This window comes from Carya illinoinensis, chromosome 8 (assembly GCF_018687715.1).
Source record: "Carya illinoinensis cultivar Pawnee chromosome 8, C.illinoinensisPawnee_v1, whole genome shotgun sequence".
In the NCBI taxonomy this organism is placed as follows: Eukaryota; Viridiplantae; Streptophyta; class Magnoliopsida; order Fagales; family Juglandaceae; genus Carya; species Carya illinoinensis.
The window spans coordinates 23,561,265-23,580,043 of record NC_056759.1 but is presented as its reverse complement, the minus strand read 5'-3'; the positions used below and the strand labels follow the sequence as shown (position 1 = coordinate 23,580,043).

Genomic DNA, 18,779 nt, shown 5'->3' with positions numbered 1-18,779 from the left:
CTGTAGTTTACCGCGGGGAGAAAAATAGCATGATAGTTTTGTAGTTGGAAGTCACTTTGGAACGGTCGGGCTAATAAACGGAGAAAAGCAGCCTTCCATTCACTGCTTGCCACGTAAGGAAATGCACCACAAGAGAAATAGGCTCCATCACATAAAAACACTTCCAACCAAAAGCAGTCCTCACTGATTTCGCCAAAGAGCACTTCGTGTTTTCATCTCTTCGTCTTCCTCGCTAAGCCTCTCTTCCACCGCCACCATCTCAATCCGACGCCGACTGACTCAGTTGCCTACGTTCCCCTTTTCTAATCTACGTTCCTCTTTAAAAATTCATTTGGTTTCAAACGAATCAATATAAATCCAGACGAATTAAAGCTTTTCTGGTTTCAGAAATATTTTTGCGAAATTCATATAGAAATGTATAAACTCGTTCAAGTGCGAGTTCGACGTTCCTGCATCGAGTGGACGTGAACCAGTTGCCATCCATGGTAGACGGTGAGGATGAAAATGGACTAAAAATCCTGTTAGCATGCAAGCCTTAAATACCAAAACGATAACTCAAGACAGCTAAAAATAAAACCTTTGCCTTTTGATTTGGGATTTTTTATTCTTCAACGGTATGACTTCTGGAACCTAGCCCTGGCATCGCGACCACCGAACTTCTTGGGTTCACAGCGTCTCAGGTCAGCGACAAGCAAGGTTCCGTCGTACCTGACGAGGATAATCTCCTTTTTGTTTTGTTCTTCCACACACTTCTGGTATTACCTCAGGACCTCCGTTTGGGTTGCTCGATTCTGAGAGAGTCGAAGAAGGTGAAGAATGGGGTCGAGATCTTCGGCGGTGGTCCTTGGCTTGGAGATAGATGGAGTGGGTCATCAAATCAAGGGGCGCTAGCCTCTATGTCGTGAGAGGAGATGAAGCTGTGTGGGTTTTAACCGTGCGAACTCTAGCCATGCAAGATGGGGTGTCGTGCGAGAAGGGGACTGCGAGCTGAAGCAGTGCGAAGGACCGGGGGGGGGGCGGCGAAGGGTTTATGCAAATACACTATAATCAGATGTAGTGCAACGCATGATAGCTTAGATGGAAAGCTTAGGAATCAACTATTTAGTGGTGGGCTGCTATTCTTTGTTTATTAGCCCGATTGGTTCCCAGGTTTACTCTCTGTAGTTTTATCGCTGCACGGCAAAATTTAAAGACATTTTAGGCCTTAACTCTGTTTTATTATTTGTGAAGAGAGAAAGTCGCCGCAAAAGATGTATTGTTGCCGCAAAAAATATATATGATGGCGAATTCTGCGTGCGCCACTACAAAAACGCGGCTCCAAAAATTATAGAATGTTGCGGCTCAAATTTACTTGCCCCTTCAGTTTTTGGCAGCAAAAGCTGCTTTTTCTTGCAGTGATCCTCATCCTAATTGTCAAGCTTGTGGTAAATCTCACAGTTCATTTATCTTTTTATGTGTCAAATGTGATTTCATTCTTGGTTATGATTGTTTCAAGAAAATGAAGGAATGACATGTATAGCTGCGCACAAGCATCTACCAGATTGAAATTTGACGCATGCAGCTAGCTAGCATCTACACTGTCTTGGGGTGAATAAAATCCTCCACGAGGTTATTCATGATCAGGCTCTGAAAGTCTGCAATATGGATTTTAGACATTAATTCAATCGTACGTCATGATGATCTCATGCATGGTTCTAAATCAATATTATACATTTGCTGTAACGTAGTACTAGTGGTATTTATTTATTTATTGAGTTTTAATTAATTACCTTTTTCATGATGATATCGAAAAAAGAATGTCACTTCGATCTATTTTATATTGACTATTTTATCAATCGAATATTAAGTCCATATATATATATATAGCGTAGTGTACACATACAGTACTCTTTTTTCTTTTTAGTTTCTTTGTTGATTATATCACCCAAAATATATATGATGGTTTTTTTATTAAAAAAAATAGTGATCCAAGTTAGTTGTAATTTAGTGAAAACAAAATCATTCCTTAATTTATATAAACAATGCGCTATTTTGTTACGTTTATAGATGGACCCAGCTAGGGATTAGTGGTGACATGCATCATGCCTAGCTAATATTTTTATTATTGAAGTCCCAAAAAAATGCTCATAAAAAATAAAAGGAAAAAATGATTTGACTGTTTTCCTAGCCCTTGAAAATACAAATCGTACGACTAGTGGATTTTATTCCAATTAAGTGAATTATTTTAGCGACCAATAAGATACGAGAAGAAAAATCAACGACATATTTAGGTCTTGTTTAGTTGTTAGATTGTACTAAGATCAATTCAGTTCAGTCTAATTTTAAGTTGAGTATTACATCTAAACATACAACTTTCAAATCACTAAACTTATCTTAATTGAAAACATCTTTATATGTGAGACCCACAATCTTATTTTAAGTTGAGTCTAATATCTAAATATACAACTCTCAAATCACTAAACTCATTTTAATTCAAAACCTCTTTATATGTGAGACTCATAGCTTTTTTCAACTTAACACATATTTACATGTGGAAATCACAACATTTTTTAACTTTCTATAAATAGTAATAAACTCATCTTAACATCCAAACACATATAAACTCATCTTAGATGGCTCTACATAACTCATTTCATCATCTTAACTCACTATTATTTATAAAGAACTGAGTTCAGCTCAACATCCAAACTTAGCCTTAATATCTTTGAAATTAAAATATAAGACAAATAAAAAATCATATATTGCTTGATGATTTGAGTTTTCTTTATAGAAGACAAAAATAACTTAAATTGATGATTTAAAAGAGAAAACGGTTTATTTAGGGGTCGAACTTAAACCAACAAGCATAGCATGATGATCATGTCATGCACGCCGAAAAAACTTTCTAAATTGGGATTTTATGCTCAATTCTAACACTTGTAGTCAAAGTATGGACATGTGTGTAATATTGCCCTAATATGAGGAAGTTTTACTGTTTCTTGTCATAAAACATCACTTGAACATTCTAATCAAGGCATAAAGTTAGGAAAATGATACATACAACCTTTTATATAACTATGTTTTAAATTAGGGGTATTTTAAGACTTAGTTGGAAAGTGGGATGATGTCATCTCAAAATTTTCTTCTTAAACATTACTCAAATACAAACACATTTTAATTTCAAATTTTCAATTTTTTTATCTAATAATTATCTAACTCTTACAATTTTCCCAAAGTTCTAAACAAAACAAAAAAATAATATCATCTTTTCAAACTTCAAAATAAAAATTATATTTTAATAATATTTTAAATTTATAATATTTTTATTCAATTTTTATCTCACATTTTTTAAAACTAATAAAATATCTTAACTCAAACTATTTTATTATTATTCATAGACTATATCATTATTATTTATAAAATTATCATTTTGTCTCGTTATGCTTAAACTATTTACTTTAAAAGGCACAAGGTTTCATTTGGATGGTGAAAATATTTTATCTAATTATTATAATTTTCTTAAATTTTTATATAAAATATAATAAACAATTCCACTTTTTTAAATCTCAAAATAATAATAATATAAAAAAATAATATTTTAATAATATTTTACTTAATTTTTAATTTTTATCTAAAATCATCTCATCCTAAAGATACCAAACTGCATCTTAATTTAATTTGGTTCCTTATTTAAAAAGGAAAACAAGCCTTTGGCTCCTACCAGATTAGCAAGTCACCTCCAATTCTATTATTGAAGAAAAGGTACACTCAAGAATCAGCTTTACAAGGCACCACGGGCCACGGCGACCACTTTGTCTCTTCTTTTTCTCAACAAGGTGCACGCCGGCCGCCAGGACCCTCTTTTTCTTTCTCCTTGGTCCCTTAATATTGGGTTTGTGACAATGATATCATTGGGAAAAGGAATCAGCAAAAAGAATATCATTGGAAAAAGTTACACGCAAAGCCAAATTAGACAAAGCAGAGATAATTGTAGAAGATTTAATTTATTTAAGAAGAACAAAATAAAGAAATTTAAAAATAAATGAAAATAAATATAATATATATATATATATAGTATGGATGTAGAGATGATGAATAGCAATTGTGACGCCCCCAAATCCTCATGCCCGAACACGGGGAAATCGAGACGTCCGGATGGTGACAATCCGGACCACCATCCTAACGACGTGTGCCAAGTGTGTGCAAGAGCGACAAAGTGCACAAGACAAACGCAGCGAGAAGCAAGTCAATAATTAAGTACCAGAATTTTTCTTAATGTAATACAAACTGTTTAAAACATACTTAAATAAAATATTACAAGAAACACAAATACAAGTTTGAAAACAGATAAAAAGCACAGCATCAGCAACCCGGCGGAGCCGCATCCTCGGGCTCAGCCTCCTCCTCCTCTTCCTCGAACTCTGCACCAAAAGCTACGGAACCAAGAAAGGTTCCGCAGGTAAGTATGACCCCAAACACTACCAGATGAAAATACATACAACCCAAACAACAAGAAAACAAGATCAAACAAACACACGCCCCGCTACACATATATTTTAACACGCACGCCAAAACCCAAAAGGCCCACCAACCTCCATAAAGCCACACCTCGCCATTATCCCAGATAATGGCCCAAACCACCATTTTTCCCAGAAAATGGATCATAACTGAAAAACCATACCACAACCCGCTCCGTATGCACCATGATCTCCCCTAGGGATCATCCGCACACCCTGGCTCAGTGCCACACCGTAGAGAACGGCTACGCGTGCGACACCTAAACGAGCGATGCCCAGACTCGTGCCATGCACGTACCGGGCCGGGCCATCCTCTAGCCCTCGCCAGCGAAGGGCCACGGGATCGGTGAATAGAGCGATGCCTGGACTCGTGCTCAGCACGTACCGGGCCAGACCCATCCTCTAATTTCCGCTCCCGGAGTCAGTGAGTAGAGCGATGCCTGGACTCGTGCTCAGCACGTACCGGGCCAGACCCATCCTCTAATACTACTCCGTCATCGCGCAGGGCCTCAGAATCGGTGAATAGAGCGATGCCTGGACTCGTGCTCAGCACGTACCGGGCCAGACCCATCCTCTAGTACCGAACTCGTCAGCGCCCAGACGACTACTCAGGGGATGTCACTCAGTATTGACCGCTCCCGAGTGACCAGAGGAGCTCCACCGTGATAATAACCCATCACGGCTTGGGCTCGTGAGACACACGCACCCAAACGCCAAAACGCCGATAAACATGATGCACATGCACGCGATATGCAACGCACACAAATAAAATGCAACGCACACCACACGGCCCAATCGAAACAACCAATAACAACCAACCAAACAAACACTCCGTCCTCAATCCATCCGACCCCCGAAACTCCTCGGACTCAGTCCGGAATCAACAACCAACAACAAACAATTAAATAAATAATTAAATAAATAAATCAATTGAATGAGCAATATATATTAAAATCTGAAAATAGGGTTTGGAAAATACTTACAGCGCTATACGGTATTTTTAGAAAGCTCGCGGCGTTGCTAACGGCGGAAAAACAGCAACGTCACAGTGAAAATTCACTGTGGCCGTGGGTCCGAAAAACCCACTTTTGAACGGGGACAAACTAGGACACGAGATTGATAGGGAATGGTCTAGAGGTGGTTGTGAAGCTAATGGAAGCGACGGACGGCCGTGGGTGGCGGCGGAATGGCCGAAAATGGCAAATCGGAAAACAAGCTCGTGGGAGCTGCTCCGGTGGTCGATGGAGGCCGGAAATGGGTGGGTTAGGATGGCAAGAGGTCGGTGATGAAGTGGTGAAGAAATGGTGGCCGGAGGTGGAGCGACGGCGGCGGATCGGAGTGAAATCCGTGCGCCCTTTGGAAGCTTTTTCCGGCCAAATGGCCGGCCGGTTGGGGGTGGTTTTCGGTGGGGAGGTGCACCGGAGGGAGGGGAAGAAAATGGGACCGGTGGGAGGTCGGGAGGTGGCCGGACGGCGCTGGGCCGGAGGAGAGAGAGAGACGACGCGGGAGAGGGAGGGAAGAGAGAGAGAGCACGGGGGGGGAGCCGATCGGGGAGAGAGAAAGGGAGGGAAAAAAAAGAAAAGAAAAGAAAAAAAAAAGAAAGAAGAAGAAAGAAAAAAAGAAAAAGAAAAAGAAAAAAGAGAGGAAAAAGGGAAAAGATGTAGGGAAAAGATGAGGTCCAAACCTCATTCCGGAAAGCAAAACTAACTCGCCAAAAAGATTAAAAAAAAACACAAAACAACTAAATAAAACACAACACCAAATAAAATAAATTAATTTAAAAACCAACTTTAAAAACGCAAATAAATTAAAATAAATAGCTAATATATTAATTAAAATAAAGACAATTATTTCAGCGAAAATACACTCAAAAACGGGTCATCACAACAATTTTTTTTTCCTCTCTCTCGTCGTCTTGAAGTGTTTTGACAGAGTGGCCATGTCCTGATAAAAAGATTCTAGGGCAGGGATCTCACATTAATGATCTTTCCTTCCATATAGCAGCAATAATGTGAGTTTTGAGCCGAACTTCCCTTCATCTGAAACAAAATTAGAAGCTTTCTTTTAACGTCTGAAGCCAAAATCTGATTTATATTGCTCATATGATTTGTGTATGATTTATTTCCCTTTTCTTTTCTGTCTCTTTCTTATATTCTGTGAAATATTGGGGTGGCTGCCTTTGTATACTAACGTGCATGTTGGATGTCAAATTCTGTAAGATGGGTCCTCTTAATAGCTTAAGTTGATTAATTGTCTTATTTTGATGTAGGAACTAATGGTTGGAGGCTGTGTTCTTTGAGATGAAGTAGCAACAATCTGTTTTGGAAGCATTTGGAATTTGTTCAAAGGACATCCATCCGGATCTGAGTTCATTATTCAGGTAAGCTTTGAAATAATTACATGAACTCTCACAAGTATTTCTCACCATCAGAATAAACTAGTCCTCTCAAGCAAATTCCACTTTGGTCCTAGTTGTGTGATGAGTCGATGACTAAAAAATTCTCTTGTAGATAAATTAGTTAGTTGTGGACACAACTGAGAGAGCGGGAGCTGCCGTCTATAAGCAATCCTTTCCACAACCATCCATTGATCTTAAATGGAGAGATAAAAAAGCATGGTAAAATACATTATTGTCAAGTGTGCAAGCAACGAGTAAGGGGTCCTAATTCCAATTGCGAGCAGTGCATCATGTGGCCAACCACCCCGAGAGATGCAACATTCGTTGCACCCGGAACATAACCTTGAGATCGTTGAAAGATATTGGAGAAAATGCCATGGCTGCTGTGAAGAATTGACCGGCCACCTATATGAATGTTCTCGCTCCAATTTTTACCTTGATAAAAAATGCGCTTTACTACCGCTCACCATAAAAGCTGAAAGTCATGACCATCCTTTGAGCCTCCTTCGAAAATCATTCTCCTTCACTTGCGATGCTTGTGGGAAAGAAAGCAAGTGCATGTCCTACTTTTGTATCACCTGCTCATTTGTGGTTCACACCCGATGCGCTATCTTTCCATTGACTATCAAAGTAACACATCACAGCCACCCTCTAAGTCTGAACCTCAAATACTCTCCTCAGCTCAACCAATATGAAAATCAGCAAATTTGCCAACTCTCTGATCAAAAGGTGGACACAAAATACAAATGTTATTATTGCTCGACTTGTGATTTTGTTGCACATCCTCGTTGTGCTGCAAAGATAGACATCAGGATAAAACATTTGACCCAGAATTCAAATATGAGTAACCTATTCTATTGACACATTAGCTCAAATTGTCAACAAGATCACCCCAGGAAAAGAAAAGTTTGAAATCATCACAGAGATCAAACATATGGTGCAAACATCACTTGAAGTCTCTTGCAGTTGAGCTAGAGAACAATGAAAAATTTAATGTGTGTGCGCAGTATCTCTCCTCTCCGTATTATTGTTGTTTACAATGCAAGTTCTTTCTTCACAAATCTTGTGCTGATTTACCAAGAAAAAAATTACACCGATGCCATGACCATCCTCTCACCCTCCTCCCAAACAAATATCATAAATATGCTCTTGAAATCTTTATGTGTGATGCTTGTCAACGTGGGTGTAATGGCCTTGCATACAATTGTGATAGCAGTGACTATGACATCGACGTCCTTGTAGTTTGATACCAAATTGAAAGAACAGAACAAGAATGCTGGAAACTCTAGTGTCTAATGCAGCGAGAGATGATGTTTATTTATATTAGTAACTGTACAATCATTGAGTATTTGTTTATAGCTGTCTAATATCTATAGAATCGGATTTATAGGAAACTATAAACAAGGAAATGTATTAATGAGATATACATGGAAAGCAAATAATTTTGTAGCAGTTAGGGACTCCTGGAATCAAGGTGCAGTTATACTTGATTTGCCATGATCTGTTACAGTGTTTTTTTCACGTTGAGCTTGTCCATTCAATTTCAACGGGGATGAATTCACGTTGAGCTTGTCTTGTAGGAAGTCAAATCTTGCTGACATGATTGGTTTGGTGAGACCATTAGTGAGTTGGTCTTTACTTGAGATGAAGTGAACTTCCAGAGTTTTTTGTTGAACTTTTTCCCAGACAAAATGGTAGTCTATCTCCACGTGTTTAGTTTGCGCATGGAATACTAAATTTGCAGTGAGATATGTGGCGCCAATGTTGTCACACTATAGGATTGGATGTTGGGCTAAAACAATACCAATTTCATGCATTAAGGATTGTACCCAAAGTGACTTAGCTGTAACATGTGCAACTGCATGGTACTCAGCTTTAGTGCTTGAACGTGCCACAGTTGGTTGTTTTTTAGAGCTCCATGAGACTAAGTTGTCACCAAAATAAATGTAGAAACCTGAGGTGGACTTTCGATAATCCAGGCAACCTGCCCAGTTGGCATCGGAGTAGGTAGATAGCTGTGTCGACTTGCTTGGCCAAATAAGGAGTCCAAAATTGATTGAAAATTTTAGATACCAAAGGATCCTTTTGACTGCTATCTAGTGTTCTTTGGTGGGTTTGTGTATGAATTGGTAGACTTTATTAACTGCAAATTAATATCTGGCCGAGTCAGTGACAGATATTGTAATGCCCCTACTACACTTCGATAATTTGAAGGATCTGAATAAGTGGCAACTGAGAACGATGATAATGTCTGAGAAGAGGACATTAGAGAAGAAATGAGTTTGGCATCTAGGATTTTTGTTCGTTGGAGAAGATTGTAGATGTACTGGCCTTGTGAAAGGAGAAGACCTTCAGCTAGTTGATGTGCTTCCACGCCCAGAAAATATTTTAGGTGCCTGAGGTCTTTTATAGTAAATTCTTGACTCAGATTTGTGATCAATTGTGAGATGGCCAATGGACTCAACCCAGTGATCAGAATATCGTCGACATATACAAGGAGAAATAATGAAGTTGATCCCTATTTGTAAATGAAAAGAGAAGTATCAGAGCATGAGTTCACAAAGCCAAGAGAGAGTAGATGCTCTTTTAGTCGATGATACCAAGTTCATGGAGCTTGTTTCGGTCCGTATAAGGCCTTGTGTAGTCAAAAAATATGATTTGGGAAGCTGGGATGAACATAGCCCAGAGGTTGATGTATGCAAACCTCTTCAGTCAAGTTTCCATGAAGGAAGGCATTTTTTATATCAATTTGATAAATCGGCCATTGGTTTGAGATAGCATAGCTTAGCATGATCCGAATGGTGGTGGGCTTTACTACGGGGCTGAACGTGTCATCAAAGTCAATTCCTTGTTGTTTGTGATACCCTTTGGCAAATAGTCTCGCCTTTCTCCATTCAAGAGAGCCATCAGACTTGCACTTGGATTTGAAAATCCACATGGAGTCGACGACATTGAGACTAGGTTTGGCAGGAACTAATGACCATGTTCCATTCCTCATTAGTGCAGTGAATTCTTCATCCATGGTTGCACGCCATTCACTGTGCTTGTAAACTTCTATATAATAGGTTGGAGATTCTAGAACCTTACCTGTAACAAGAAAAGTTTGTGCCAATGGATAGCGAACGGTTCCATTAGTATGCTTCTTTGGTTTTACGATATTATTCTGAGAGCATGTTACCATTTGATAAGGATGGTGCTTAGGGAATTCTTTGGCAGCAGCTGGTTGTTGGGGTGGTTGTGTGGTGAGAGTAGAGTTGTGGGGTGGAGAAGATGAAGTTATTTTGGGTGGTGAAATGTTTGAAGTAGGAGGAGGTAACGAGGAAGAAGATGATATGGAGTGATTATTTGGAAATGGTGTTGTTGGATTTAATGAGTTGGTGGCTTGGGACATGTCATTTAGTGTTGATTGCGGTAGATTTTGAGTGATGTCGTTTCTTAAGAGAGGAAATGAGAGAGTTGTATGTGGGCTAGATTGAGGTTGAGTTGGGTTTGCGTCTAGGCTTGCAAAAGGGAAAGACCCTTCATCGAATATCACATGTCGAGAAACAAAGACCTTGCCATTAGAAGTATCAAGGCACTTGAATCCTTGATGTGAGTTGCTATAGCCAATGAAGATGCAGTGTTTTGATCTGAAATCAAGTTTGTGGCGATTGAATAGGCGAAGAAAAGGGAAACAAGCACACCCCAAAATTTTTAGAGATGAAAAATCAGGAGCATGTTTGTAAAGTTTTTCAAAATGTGAAATGTCAAGAGGAGTGGTCGGAAGGCGATTAATGAGATATGTGGCCATTAGAAAAGCGTCATCCCAATAGGTTTGAGGAACATGACTATGGGGTAATAGTGAGAGGCCCGTTTCAACTACGTGACGGTGTTTTCGTTCAACAGACCCATTTTGTTGGGACATATGGGGGCATGTGATACGGTGTTGAATGCCAATGTTTGCAAAATAGGTGTGGAGAGAGCGATACTGCCCACCCCAATCAGTTTGCACTAATTTTACCTTACAATTAAATTGGCTTTCAACAAGTTTTTGAAATGAGCAAAAAAATTGCATGACATTAGATTTGTTTGGGATTGGAAATAACCATGTAAATTTGCTAATGTGATAACCCGTTTTTACATGTGTTTTCATTGAAGGAGTGTTTTTAATTTAATTAATATATTAGTTTATTTATTTTAAATTAATTTATTTTAATTGGTTTTTAATTTATTTGATGTTGTGTTTAATTTATTTTAATCGTTTTACGGTTTTAAAATCATTTTCGGCGGATCTGTTTTTGGTTTCCGGAGTGAGGATTGGACCTCATTTCTTTTCTTTTCTCTTTTTCTTTTTCCCTTTTTCCTTTTCTTTTTCTTCTTTTCTTTCTTTTTCTTCTTCTTTCTTCCCCGTTTCCTCTCTCCCGCGCGCTGCCACTTCGGCCGCCCATTGCGCCGCCGTCCGACAGCTGTGTTGTACACCACCCCCACCATTCTCTTTCCCTTCTACCAGAGATCATCCCCACCAATTTTCAGAGCCATCGGACCAACTGTTAGCCGCCACGAGACCCTGGAAGTTACGGCACCTGCCTATTTTTCTCCCCTGTCGCCGGTTGCTTTCGCAGCCCAGAACTGCCTCTCGCTGGCGGCGTGGCCTACACCACCTACCCAGTTTTCTTCCCCTCTCACCGATGAACATCCCCACCAAGTTTTACCTCCATCCGAGCCACCATTAGCCACCATGAGCTCCTCTAAGCCATACGATTTTTCACCGATTCCGGTGTTGTTGCACCACCTCCGGCCACCATCTCTTCACAGCTTCTTCCCCTACCTCTTGCAGACCTAAACCACCCATTTCCGGCCTCGATCTGTTCCCGGAGCAGCTCCCACGAGCTCAACTCCGTTCAGCCCCTTTTTGGCCCTTCCTCCGCCATTTCCACCACCACTCACGGCCAAAACTCGTTTCCCTTAACTTCATAAATATCTCAAGGCCATTCCCTATCAATCCCGAGCTTTGGTTTGTCCCTGTTCGAAAATAGGTAATTTATTACCCACGGCCACAGTGTAAATTACACTGTTACGTTGCTTTTCTTACGCCGTTTGCAACGCCGCAAGCTTTCAAAAAATATCATATAGTGCTGTAAGTATTTTCCAAACCCTACTTTTAGATTTAAATATATTTTGCTCATTCAATAAATATTTGTTGCTGGTTGGCTGATTCCAGACTGAGTCCGAAGAGTTTGGGGGTCGGATGGTTTGAGGACGAAGTGCTTGGTTATGTTTGTTTGTGATTTGGTTGGTTATTCGTGCCATGAGGCGTGCGTTGCATGTTGCATATTTGTGCATTTTATTTTAATCGAGAAAATCCTGTTTTATTGGCGTAAATGGTTTTTAGGTGCGTGTGTCTCACGAGCCCAAACCGGGATGGGTTATTATCTGAGTGGAGCTCCTCTGGTCACTCGGGAGTGGATAATACTGAGTGACATCCCCTGGGTTGTCACAGGGCGACGACCGGATCGCACGATACGGTAACGCTGTCGTGTCGACCCCGTGGTCCCTAGAGTGGCAGGGACTAGAGGATGGCCTGGCCAGGTACGCGCGGGGCGCGAGTCTGGGCATCACTCGTTTAGGTGTCACATGCGTAGTCGTTACCTGCGGTGTGGCACAAAGCCAGGGTGTGCGGATGATCCCTAGGGGAAATCATGGTGCATGCATAATTGGATCGTTTTTATGGTTTTCGGATATGGGCCATTTCCTGGGAAAAATGGCGAGGTTTGGTTTCGAGGCTTTTGATCCATTTTCTGGGAAAATGGTGGTTTGGGCCATTATCTGGGATAATAGCAAGGATGTGTTGAGGTTTTTGATCCATTTTCTAGGAAAATGGTGGTAGCGGTTTTGGGCCATTATCTGGGATAATGGCGAGGAATGGTTTTAATGGTTATGTTTTTGGGCCAAATGGGTTTTTGGCGTGCGTGGAAAAATTATGATTTTATGGGGCATGTGCGTTGCATTCTTTCATGCATATTGTTGATTTTAATATGTTTTTATCTAGTGGTGCTTGGATTTTATTTACCTGCGGCACCATTTTTAGTTCCGTAGATTTTGGTGCAAGCTTGAGGAAGAGGAGGAGGCTAAGCCCGAGGATGTGGCTCCGCCGGGGTTCCGAGTTAAAGTTGAAGCTTTGTTGTTTGGTTTAAAACTATATTTGTGTTTTGTAATATTTTATAACGTATGTTTTAAACAGTTTTGTATTAAACTAAGAAAAATTCTGGTACTTAGTTATTGACTTTGCTATCCGCTGCGTGTTTCTCGTGCACATTCGTTGCTTATACACACACTAGCACATGTCGATAGGGTGGTGACCCATGATGTCATCATCCGAACATCTCGATTTTCCCGTATCCGTGCGTGGGGATTTGGGGGCGTCACAGCTAAAGTGATCAACAAACGAAACATAATATTTATTTCCATTGGTTGACATGATAGGAGATGGACCCCAAACATCTGAGAAAATTAATTCAAGAGAATGATTAGAAATTGATTGAGAACGAGAAAATGGAAGGCGATGGCTTTTTCCTTGTTGAAAATCTGTACAAACACCCAAAATATTAATAGACAAAGTAGGTAAAGAGAATTTGAAAATAAGATGGCGGACAGTTTGATAGGAAGGATGGCCAATCCGATAGTGCCAGACATCAAAAGGCACCCATTGGGATAGGTATGTTTGAGGATGGTTTGTTAGCATCATGGAGGTTGGAAAAATGTAGAGGCCACATTAGATTTCTCACTTTCTCACACTTTCCTTCCAACCAAACAAGAGAAACTACTTTCAAGAGAAGTTTTCAGCTTTAGTAAAAAGGAGGCACAATGAGACTTTGCTTTCTTGATTCACACATACACACACAAGACACACTTTCAACTCAAGAAGAGATAAGAATCACTAATGGGTTTGGTAATGGCCAAGCATTCACGATTTTACACATGTTCATGAGGAACTAACTAGGGTTTGGTCTATGCCGAATGATGAGGAGTCCAAATCCTTCATTTATTCGGCCAACCACTTATCTTTTCACCCTATTTTGAGTTATGGAGAAGAACACAAGAAAAATGAAAGATTTCTTGACTAAAAGACTCTAGAAGCCAAATGGCCTATTTGTGTTTAAACTCTAAAGGTAGCCTTAGCAATCACACACACATACTCAAGCCTCATGAATTAGGGTTTTTGAAACCCTCATTCTAACTAGTTACACTTCGATTTACAGCTTGCTATTTGGTACTCTACGTGGATTTTTATAAGTATACACTCAACTTACTTTTAGTTCATACATGTATACATTTGTGTAAATCTTTTGTTTGTTTCTAGTACTTTGGTTGCTATTCTTGTTTGTTTGTTTGAATATTGTTACATGAACTTAGAATATGATTATTGAATGAATAATGTGAATTGGTTTGTGATGAAAAATGGTAATAAGATCCCTTACATGTCTCGATTTTAAGGAAAATGATGTTGCCATTTTAAGACCTTTGATGATTCGGCTTTACCCTACTTTAAGTGATTTGGATCTTGATCAAATGCTATGATTTCATGTCTTGTTTTACTACGCTCTGATTTCTAAGCATTTTGGATGAAGTTTGGAGTATGTTTAGTGATGACTTTCTATGTTATTGTGCATATATGTTTCGGCCAAGGCTAGTTTACCTAGTTCCATGTTTGTGTTTTAATATCTTATGAGTTTTATGTTATCATGCTAGGAATTAAACATGTTATGTTCGGTTATTTCATGCATGGTATCCCATATGGCATATGTCAAGTATTAGCACGCATGTCTTAAGCCTCATTTCACATGCATTTGGGAAAAGTGATTTCAAAAGAAAAATGTTTTTAAGAACAAAAAGGGTTTTAGAAATGAAATGATGTTTTAAAAGGTTTTATCAAGACCCTAGTTACTAGGTTGGGAGAATGTTCTAGTGGAACTCCTCTATTCACTCTGGAGCGTTTAAAAATGGAGTGGTAACCCTTGGGTCAACAAAGAACCGTTGACGTGCCTCGGATGGATTCTTTCTAAAGAATGTCAGAGCGGGATAGTGCCTAACACTAGTAGGTGCATAAGGCATATAACCTGACATGTATTTTCGTGTTAATAAGTTATGTTGTGTTTAAGAAGTAGTCATTACGGTGCACGGACTGGTGATGGTGTGGTTACTAGCGGAAACACAAGGTGCATAAGGGAATTGTGATGTATCCACATGTGTTATAAGAACAAGGCAACACGCCTACATGATATAATATGGATCACATGTTGTGAATCATGCGACATGATATGATATGTTCCAGATCACGTGGTTAACTAAGATATGAATGATGACAAAAGTATGTTTTTTAGGAAATGCTAAGTTTTTGTTACAAGTTTTCAAAATTGATCAATGCATGAGTCACAGTTCAGTTTCAGTCATGAGTTTTGTACATGTCCATGCATACCTTGCATGATATACCTCTTGTATGCTTGTGTTAACTGTGGTATGCTATGTGATTACTTACTAAGATTTCTTGAAATCTCAATGTTGCAATTTTCCATTATCATTCCTCTCCCGGAATGGTGGAAGTAGCTACAGGTACGCCCAACAACCCTGAAGCATGAATCTAGACAACACTAGGATAGAATATGAGTACACCATTTGGGGGTGTATACGCTATGCCGCGGCTGCATTGGATTACACTGTTTCATTTTTCCAAGAATTGTTGAAGGGTCTCAACGACCCTAATTTTGATGTTTTTTTTTTTCGAATCCCTTATGGGTATTGAAGTTTTCATGGAACTTGGATCAAGTTACGCGAGTTCTCAAAGAAGCTAGTAAGGCTTAGGTGCAAGGAAGGAAGCTTATTATGGATATAGGATTCCTATCACTTGAGATGCGGAAGTCGATGGGAACTTGCATAATTTTGTCTCCAAATGGATCTTTAATAGTGGGGAAACTGCATAATGAGAACTTAGGAAAGTTTAGCTAGCCTGTTTATTACTAGAAAGAAGAAATTTGGTCTCGTGTTTTGGGATACACAGACTTGTATTACGTTTTTGAAAACTCTCTTTGATTGATAATGACAATGATGGGACAAAGTTGAAAAAAAGTTTTTTTTAGTCGTACCATTTACTATGCAATTGCATGTGGCATTGCTTAGATCTCTTTATCTTTTTTTTTTTTTTTTTTCTATTTTCCACTCAATGTTTATTACATACTATTAGAATATCTAGGAGTATTGTATATTATTTTTCATGTACGAGGGGTGTGTAGCCTTGTGTTACATGTCCCGACATCTTAGTCCTTGCCAAATCCCAAGTAGGGATTGGGGGCGTCATAATTTTGGTGTTAGTTTCAAAGATATGAATTTTTATGCAAGAGAATACTCGGTTGGGTCAAAAGTTTGATGATTTCGGCTAGATCCATGTTTTGGTTTATTTTTAGCCATATGATTTTAAGTTTAATACTTGGATCTTCTTTAGGACAATTTTACAAACCATATGATGTGTTAGTTTGAAGATCTCATTATGGTATGCTTCAGATCAAACTTAGGATAGGAGGATCTTTGTTACAATATCTCGGTTTGATCATGAGTTTTGAAATTGGAAGAAATTGCAACAAACAATCAAGAAATATGGTCTTTGGAAGTTTCGGCCTTACGATGTTTTTCATAGTTGTATTTGGTTTTAATTTTTTCTAAGTTGACATTTGAGTTTAGGATAAAATTTATATGAGGAATGTAAAGTTTGGTGATTTTTATAATTAGGATATGAAATCCTTAAATTAGGGGTAAAATGATTATTTTCCCACATATAGAGGGAAAAATGATAATTTTACTCTATTTTTTTTCATGTTTCTAATTGTTAGTGATAGAGTTCTTAACTTTTAGAATCCCTACTTATAGTTTCTTGTGTTTCATGCTTAATTCCAGTAATGCGATGATCACTGTAAGTTAGCTCTAAACTTACTATCAGATTAATGTGCATGTGTGATGGGTAAATAAACTACAATTTATGTATCTATGTTATCATATATGTCATACCACGTCATGTCACTATATGTTTATATGTTGCACATTATATTATGTCATGAAATACTTATCTATTATATAATTTATTATGTCATATATTGTTATATGTTACAAGTATGTCATGTTATGTAATGCAATATGTTACACATATGTCACGTTACATAATAGTGTTTATTACATGTTATACCATGTTACAAAATATTGTATTTTACATGTTATAAAATATTATTTATAAAATATTATTTGTGACATGTTATGCCATGTAATAAAATATTATATGTTATATTTTATGTCATGCAATAAAATATTTTGTCTCATAGTATGTCATGTCTTTCGTCTCATGTTCATTTCATGTTATGTTATGTTAGGGCTTTTGTGCTTTCGTTTCATGTCACCTTTTATTTCAAGTATAGTTTGTGTATCTCGGGAACAACCTTTCAAGTCATATCAAGTCTAATTATATCTATAATGACCTTAAGTGCTAGGATGAGATAATATCTTAGTGGAACTCTTTTGTTAATGCTGGAATGTTTAAACTAATGTGAAATTCCATAAGTTGATAAGATAAAGATCAACGAGTTGCGAATGGGACCTAATTAACTGTCATTGGAGCACACTAGATGCTAATGTTGATGGTGCTGCCCACATTTCAATTTCATGTTATACGTACTCGTGCGGATGCAAATACCTGACATGGGATACCTATAGTATGTGTGTCCACATCAGGTGTAGATACATGTGAACTGGCACATATAATACATGTGTTCATAGCAAGTGCAGATACCTATGTTATGATGTTGTAATCAACAGGGACACACAGCTCAAAGGACCCATGTAGCACCCATATGGTCGCTTTTATTTATCATGCTTATTGAACAAGATTTCAAGTTCATGTCTTTCATGTTCACGTTCATGCTATGTTTAATTTCATGTTCAGTTATGTTTCAAGTTTACGTTTAGTCATGTTTCAAGTTAAAGTTATGTCCATGTTTCGGTTCAAGTTCATGTTATTCAAATCAAGCTCATGTCATGTCAAGTGTCAAGTTTAGTTCACGTCTTAGTTCAAGTTCATATTATTCAGATTAAGCTCATGTCATAAGTTTCAAGTTTAGTTCACATTTCAATTCAAGTCATGTCAATTTATGCCATGTTACATGTCAAGTTATTTTATAGTTGCTTATGACTTTTATTATGCATTCATGTCTTTATTGTCATGCATGCATCATTAACATGTGTGAAAGTTTTCTATTAACTTGCTGAGATTTGTATTTAAATCTCATCGTGGTAATCTCAACTACTATTGCCCCCGAATGGTAGTAGATGTGTCCAGAGTAAGAGAGGGAGCAGAGCGTGGCAAGCTGGAGGAGGTTGATTTGGCGGCATCGATGCAATGCGACACGAAGCTTGTAGCCCCCTTAGTTAGACTTTGGACACTATTATGGCATCGTTGGTAAAGATAAGTGAGTTTCTTGAAGAACTAGCTCAGTAATTATACTTTTGGTGATGTAATTATGGAGCTCGGTCTCCCATACTCTTGCGATTATAGCCTTCTGAGATCCATACTGTAATCATGAATGTTTTTCCTTTCAATATGTATGGATCATGTTTTAAGTATTTGGAATTTCTTTAGTTTGATGCATAGTATTGCTAAAAAAAAATTATCCAATGTGAATATTGTATACTGCTAAATGCATGATAAGAAAACATTGCATCTTTATCTGTCATGAAAATGAGCAGATAACCTTATATTGTATGCAAAACATTCTTAGGATAAAGTTGATTGGGTCTAGCCCAGAGATAAAGCCAATAAGGGAAAAGGCAAGTTGACTTAGACTCCTTAAATGAAAAGTCTTCATAAGGCA

At 38.4% G+C, this 18,779-nt stretch overlaps 1 long non-coding RNA gene across 1 annotated transcript; it reads left to right on the top strand.

Annotated features, from left to right (window-relative positions):
• The first annotated feature begins 6,393 nt into the window (after positions 1 to 6,393).
• LOC122319394 lies at positions 6,394 to 18,523 on the top strand. Its single transcript, XR_006245071.1, has 3 exons — positions 6,394 to 6,507; positions 6,766 to 6,876; positions 18,238 to 18,523. It is a non-coding gene; the product is annotated as an uncharacterized LOC122319394 (long non-coding RNA).
• Positions 18,524 to 18,779: the final 256 nt, after the last annotated feature.